This window comes from Ranitomeya variabilis, chromosome 4 (genome assembly GCF_051348905.1).
Source record: "Ranitomeya variabilis isolate aRanVar5 chromosome 4, aRanVar5.hap1, whole genome shotgun sequence".
Taxonomy (NCBI): Eukaryota; Metazoa; Chordata; class Amphibia; order Anura; family Dendrobatidae; genus Ranitomeya; species Ranitomeya variabilis.
In genome coordinates this window covers 605,493,383-605,499,952 of record NC_135235.1, presented here as the reverse complement: position 1 = coordinate 605,499,952, position 6,570 = coordinate 605,493,383, and positions in this window count along the sequence as shown.

The following is a 6,570-nucleotide window of genomic DNA, read 5'->3' as shown; positions in this document are numbered from 1 at the left end:
TGATCAACGAGAGCTTTCCAGACACAGTAACAAAACTTCAGCTGTGAACTGGAACAAATAGGCAAAACAAAACATGGACAAAAGTCCAACTTATCTAGTAGTTGTCAGAAGCAGGAACAAGCACTGAGAGGCATCAGATAACATTGTTGACCGGCAAGAAACCACCAGAGAAATGAGCTTAAATAGCGACACCCACTACTGATGGAACCAGGTGAAACAGGAAAAAGGATGACAAGTCCAATTCCACAAGCGGCCACCGGGGGAGCCCAGAATCCAAATTCACAACAGCCGCCGCCATCAGGTTGTGGAAAGATTCCGTCTCAACAAGCCTAAAAGGCAACATTTCTAGCGCAAGTAGACAAGAGATGTGTGAATTTAACAGTGTGGCCTGTGGGGCATTGGCTGCGTATTTCTGCTTGTGATCCAATGACTGGGGTATGGACAACTGAATGCTGCACTGGGACAAGGGTGTGGAGGTGCTTGATGATTTTGCTATTTGAGTGTGGGCAATGGCAGGTGGCATCTTTGCATGCACTATGGACAGGGGATTGGCTTGCACGCACAACAGTGGAAGAAGCAGTGGTGTCACTTGCAGACACTGTTCCTGGAGCCTGGCCCACAAAGTCGGGTGCTTTGCTGCCATGTGCCTGATCATGCTAATGGTTGTAAGGCTGGTAGTTTTGCTACCCCTGCTGACGCTGGAATGACAGGTGTTGCAAATCTGTTAGGGGTTATCGGCAGAGACTTTAATAGTTGGACTGGAAACTTTCGTCATATTGGTGTTACAGGGAACAGTTGCCTGCCTAATGTCTGCAGCCACCACACTGCTTCTTCCTGCCTGAAGAGGTGCTACGCCTCCTTCCCCTGTGTGCTGCTGTCCTCGCTCTGCATGTCCTCCTGCCAGCTTGGGTCAGTTACTATATCATCCACCACCTCATCTTCCACTTCCTCACCCTGGTCCTCCTCCTGACTTTCTGGCAATTGTGTCTCATCATTGTTCACCTCTTGTGGCCATGGCTGCTCAAATATTTGGTCATCTCAACATGGAATCTCATCTTGCCCCACTTCAAGTGGACTGGATGAAAGGGACAAATCTATAAATGGGAAGGTAAACAGCTCTTCTGAGTGTCCAAGTGTGGGATCAGTTGTCTCCAGGCACTTGGAATGGTTGGAGGAAGGAGGATCAGGGTGAGAAATAAGCGGTCCAGACTCACGGCTACTCAGACTTGACTGTGTTGGAAGACAGGGTGCTGGTGGTGGTGGCCAAGTTACTGGAAATATTATCCGCTATCCAACCAACAACCTTTTCACACTGCTCTGGCTTCAATAGAGCTGTCTTGCTGCGGTCCTCTAGGACTTCGGACACTAAGGTCCAGCGAGAGGATGTGGGTGTTTATTGTGGCACAATTTCAGCTTGCCCATGGCCTCGACATGCGCCATCACCATCACGTCCACTTCCCTTGCCACGCACCTTGCCCATTTTAATTGGAATAGAATATTTTACACATTCACTCCAAATGGCTGTTTTGGGAGCGAACTTGTATGTGGTACGTGTGCAGGAAAACCACGCTTTACACTATCTGGACTGTAGTTAAAAATGTTTTTTTAGTTATCAAATTGGTGTCAATAAGTAGGGTAACAGACACAAACACTAGAATATGTAAGCCTAAAATGGCCAATTTTTTAGCAGATGGATTAAGTCTGGAGATTTTTTTTATGCAAAATAGGGCTGTATATAAGTAGAGTGCGACAGGAAAAACACTGGAATACCGGCCTAAAATGCCCAAACTTGAAGCACACATGCCGATATATGAGGCCTGTCGCAGAAATACCACAATACCAAATATGTGGCCTGTATTTTTTATTTTTTGAAATGCAAAAATAGTGCTGTATATAAAGTAGAGTAACAGACAGGAAAAAACTGGAATAACAGCCTAAAATGCCCAAACTTGGAGCACATAGATATATGAGGCATGTCACTGATATACCACACTGTAAAATATGTCGCCTGTATGTATTTTTTGGGGGTTCAGCAAAATGGTGTCAAGAAATTGTGTGACAAAAAAAATTCTACTCTACCGTACTACAAAAAAATTTGATTTTTCTGGGCACTCATAAGTGATGTTTGTGACTCCTTTAAAATTGCTGGATTTTCATGCTATGCTAGGAAAAGAATCTGGCTGTATTGTGCAGTGTCAAAAAGCAAATGGAGAAAAAAAGGGCTCTGGACTGCTTTGCAATAAAATAATCTCTATTAACCTGGAAAACATTTTTTTCCTAGCCAATTATACCTGGGGCTAGGTATATACGGTCAATATATGCTATAGGTGGCAGAAGCAGACAGTAATGGAATGGACCCTCTTGATGTATGCAATGATAGCTATACACCTACACTTACAGTGCCTGCAGGCCTTGCACAGATATGTAGAGAGTGACGTACACTCCCCTGCCTACTTATCACTGCAACCTATATACTCCAGAATTAGTCCTAAAAGGGACTGTTTGTTTAGCTGGATTTGAGTAGTTTAGGATGGTAGACCCCATACTGACTAAAAAAATCCCCAAATCTAACCCTATCTACGATACGATACACTTTATTGATCCCGGATTAGCAGAAGCTAATCTCAGCTAATCTTAGCAGCAGCTCTCCCTACACTGTCTCATTCTAGAGCTGAATGTGCCAAGCAGGTCGGTGACCGGTCTCTTATACCGCTGATGACGCTGTGCGGCCAGCCAATCACTGCAAGACCACAACAAAGATGGCTGCGGCATTACAGTGCCTGGCAGACAATCCCTTCATGTTGATTGGGTCTCTAAAGACTGCCAAAAATGCAGGGTGGAGACCCGAGTTCCCACTGAGTAATCCCGGAAATGCTCGGTGCCCACCGAGTACAGTGATAAATCGGGCGAGTAACGAGTAGTGACGAGTCCGTTCGCTCATCACTAGTGGGAATGTAAAAAATTGGGAGTCTCTGCTGGAGAGAGTCAGGAAAAATGTATCTTTTTGGCAGCGGAGAGACTTAACCTTTGAAGGAAAGATTTTAATTATCAAACTTATGTTTTGACTGTTTTTATACCACGCAATAATATGATGAAAAATTATTAAAATATGTTTTCATACTTCCGGGGGCGGAGCCATTTAAGATGGCCGCATTTTAGAAGTGCTCCCTATCATCCAGAAACTTAATCAGGAAACATCCTTGCTTTCAACCCTTTAATATTGATGGATTGCACTGGATGTGATTTGTCATGAAAAGAGGATTATAGGGGTGCGTGTATTATTGTACCCGGGAGTCCCTGCCGCCTATTATCCTTCCTGGAAAAAGGGACCTGACCTGAGGCCCGAAAGTGAGGCACGTGCAGGCGAGAAAGTCCCCTGAGATACTTGGCTGTGAAATAGGATCCGCGGCTCCTCCTGAGGATTCGGACTTCAGCTGGGACCGGAGAACGACGGGGAGAGACGTGGAGAAGTTGCGGTCTCACAAAGGAACGAACGGGAGTTGGAGGACGCCTAGACGTCACACCTTATCGTCGCACTTACCGGTTGGTCCTGGTGAGCCCTGGATGAGATCGCTGGAACGGAGTGAGGCACCTGTGGAGCGGAGAGGCGGTGAGAGGCTTTGTATAAGCTGAAGGCAGGAAGACATCGCAGTTGCGATGTGAAGATGCCTTCCCGCCATATTGCGCTCTAGATTGGGGCTGGGCATTTGGCTCTCTGGTGCAGCGGCTGATTTTGGTGTCTGGAGTCTGCCCTGACCTGGGGAGCGCTATTGGAAGTGTAACACCGGACAGGGCGGAGGTGAGCGGAGCTGTCTGGCTCAGTCCCTTACATATCGGGGTGCTAGTGGATAGGGGGCTCTCCTGTCTTATTAAGCCCTTCCTGACCTGTTAGACGCCTGTGACAGCCTCTAAGCCCTATCATTTCTGCCAGGATCTTATTTCAGCCCTAAGTGAAAGATCATTGGACTTAACCTGCAGGAAGAATACGGACTTCCTTTGGGGAGCATAGGCAGAGTTACTCTTATTTTCTACTGAACGTTTTCTTTTCTCTTATTTTTACTTTTTTGCAGCTTTGGTCCCTTTCCTCATAACTTTATCCCCTTTTTGAGTGTGTGTCGGATGACTTTGTGGAGGAGGGAGAGGGGAGGGAAGTTTTATTATACTCTGCTCTGTGGCGGGAAAATAGGGGAGACAGAGCAATAATAGCTTTTGGATTGCGTTGGTTCTGTCCTCTCCTTTTCCCGCCCTTAGTGGACAGCTCTTGGAGTCGTTATTTAGGTTTGCTGCCCAACAACGCCATCTAGTGCCCCTTTCTTTCTAACATTTTAGATTCTTATCACTGCATTGTGGAAACTTATTGTACCTATTGTTTTTTTTTTTTTTTTTTTTTTTTTCTCTTTCTTTTTGTATGTATATGGCTGGTTACAGTATTTAAGTTCAATAACGCCTTATATACTGCTTGTATTAACAAGGGGTACATATTTACTAGACCTTTCTGACAGCTATTTTGTTATATCAGTAATTATGTTATTCTTGGTGTAATCCCTTTCCACTAAGTGGATTAGATTCCTTGTCCCTGCTATCGCTATTTTAAGAATCCTGGTTTAGTTGGTGGAATAATAGGGGTAGTTAGATCTAATTGGTCCATAACCAAAGCTTATAATTGAAGCCTCTAGTGTTGAGAGAGTCTTGGGGTTATTGCTTTATGGAAAAATATTTGGAAAAAACGCAAACACCTTCACAGAAAGGGGCTATGACTAGACGCACTAAACAAAAAAATAAAAACGGACAGGAGGGGGAGCTTTCGGTTGAGGGGTCTTTAGATCAGATGTGGATGGAGGAGGGGTCACAGGATGCCTCTGATCCGCAGTTCCCACCCGGGCCTCACACTGCTACGGCTCAGGCAGTGTCGAATATTCTCCTTCCATACTTTGACAAAAAATTTGAAGCCTGGAATAAGGCCCTTGAAACAACAGTAACGGCTGTATCGGCTAATACCTCTCGGATTACAGTAGCTGAGCAGCGGATTAGTGATGTAGAGGACACAGTGGTGAATACTCAGACCACAGTGGAGGCACAAAAGATTCTTATTGGTTCCTTGTTGGACAAAGTTGAGGATCTTGAGAATCGTAGTAGGAGGTCCAACCTAAGGTTTATCGGCATCCCTGAGAGTTGCAGAGGTACGGATCTTATTCGGTTCCTCACGACTGATTTAATGGCGGCCCTCCAGCTGGAGCCTGGCTCTCCTAGACAAATTGAGAGGGCGCACCGGGTGGGACCGGAGAGGAGGGAATCTGGGGCGAGACCTCGCCCGGTCATTACTAAATATTTCCATTACCATGACAAAGAAAGGGTTCTGGCAGCAGCTAGGAAACTTAAAAATGTTACTATTCAGGGGTCTAAGATCCTGGTGTTCCAGGACTTTTCGGCAGCCATCTCCCAGCGTAGAAGAGAGTTTGGCCCGGTTTGTCGGCTCCTCATTGATCAAGGGATCCGATTTGCTTTGGCTTATCCAGCTAGACTCCGAGTAACCTTGGGCACAGAGACAAAGGTATTTGAAGACCCTAAGCTTGCTTTAGATCAGCTGAAACGAGACCTTGCTCCCCCAGACACTTGAAATTACACTTGATCATTTGGGGTGAGACTAGAGTTGATACTAACAGATTTCTCTTTGAATAAGTTAAAATGATAAGGAATATAAGTTGTATAGTATGGATGAATATATTCTGGTTAACTTTACCTGTTTATAACAACACGAATCTGGTTACTATGTTTTTGTATAAGTGTATTGTTGCTAATGATGTCACACACCTATCTAATTTGAAGGGTCGCGGAGCAGCTGGGACTCCGAAACCCTATATGTTATTATATATCGAAGGTACTCTGCCATGGTGCCACTTCCATCCTCCATGATGGCAACTTCGCAATCATCAAGTAGGAAAGGGAAAGGTAATCCTTTAAAAATTTTATCATGGAATGTAGCGGGCCTCAATTCGCCGGTTAAAAGACGTCGTATATTACAGGCACTCAAACGTGCTAAACCTGATGTTATATTCTTGCAGGAAACCCACTGGTCACATAAAGATGCATTACATTTGAGAGATAATTGGCTAGGCCAGACCTATGCTACCGCCTACTCATCCAAAAAGAGGGGAGTGGCCATAGTGTTTGCTAGACACCTACAGATAATCCCGGGAGATATAGTCAGTGATCCCCAGAGTAGATTCCTTCTTATGAAAGTGACTATTGATGATATCCCCTATTCATTGTTAAACATCTATGCCCCGAACGCTGATAATGCTGCCTTTTTTGCCTCCGTTTCTCAGATGATCCTGACGGAAAACTTGCCTAACCTAGTGGTGGGAGGTGATTTTAATGCTGTGCTAGATTCTAGACTGGATAGATCGGGGGATCTGCCTACTTCCAGTTCTGGTTCCGGACCAGGCCTGGTTAATCTCATGCGTGATACTCCTTTGGTGGATATTTGGAGAGTGTTACACCCGACGGAGAGAGATTATACCTGTATGTCTAAGGCACATAAGTCTCTCTCGCGTATTGATATGTTCTTGG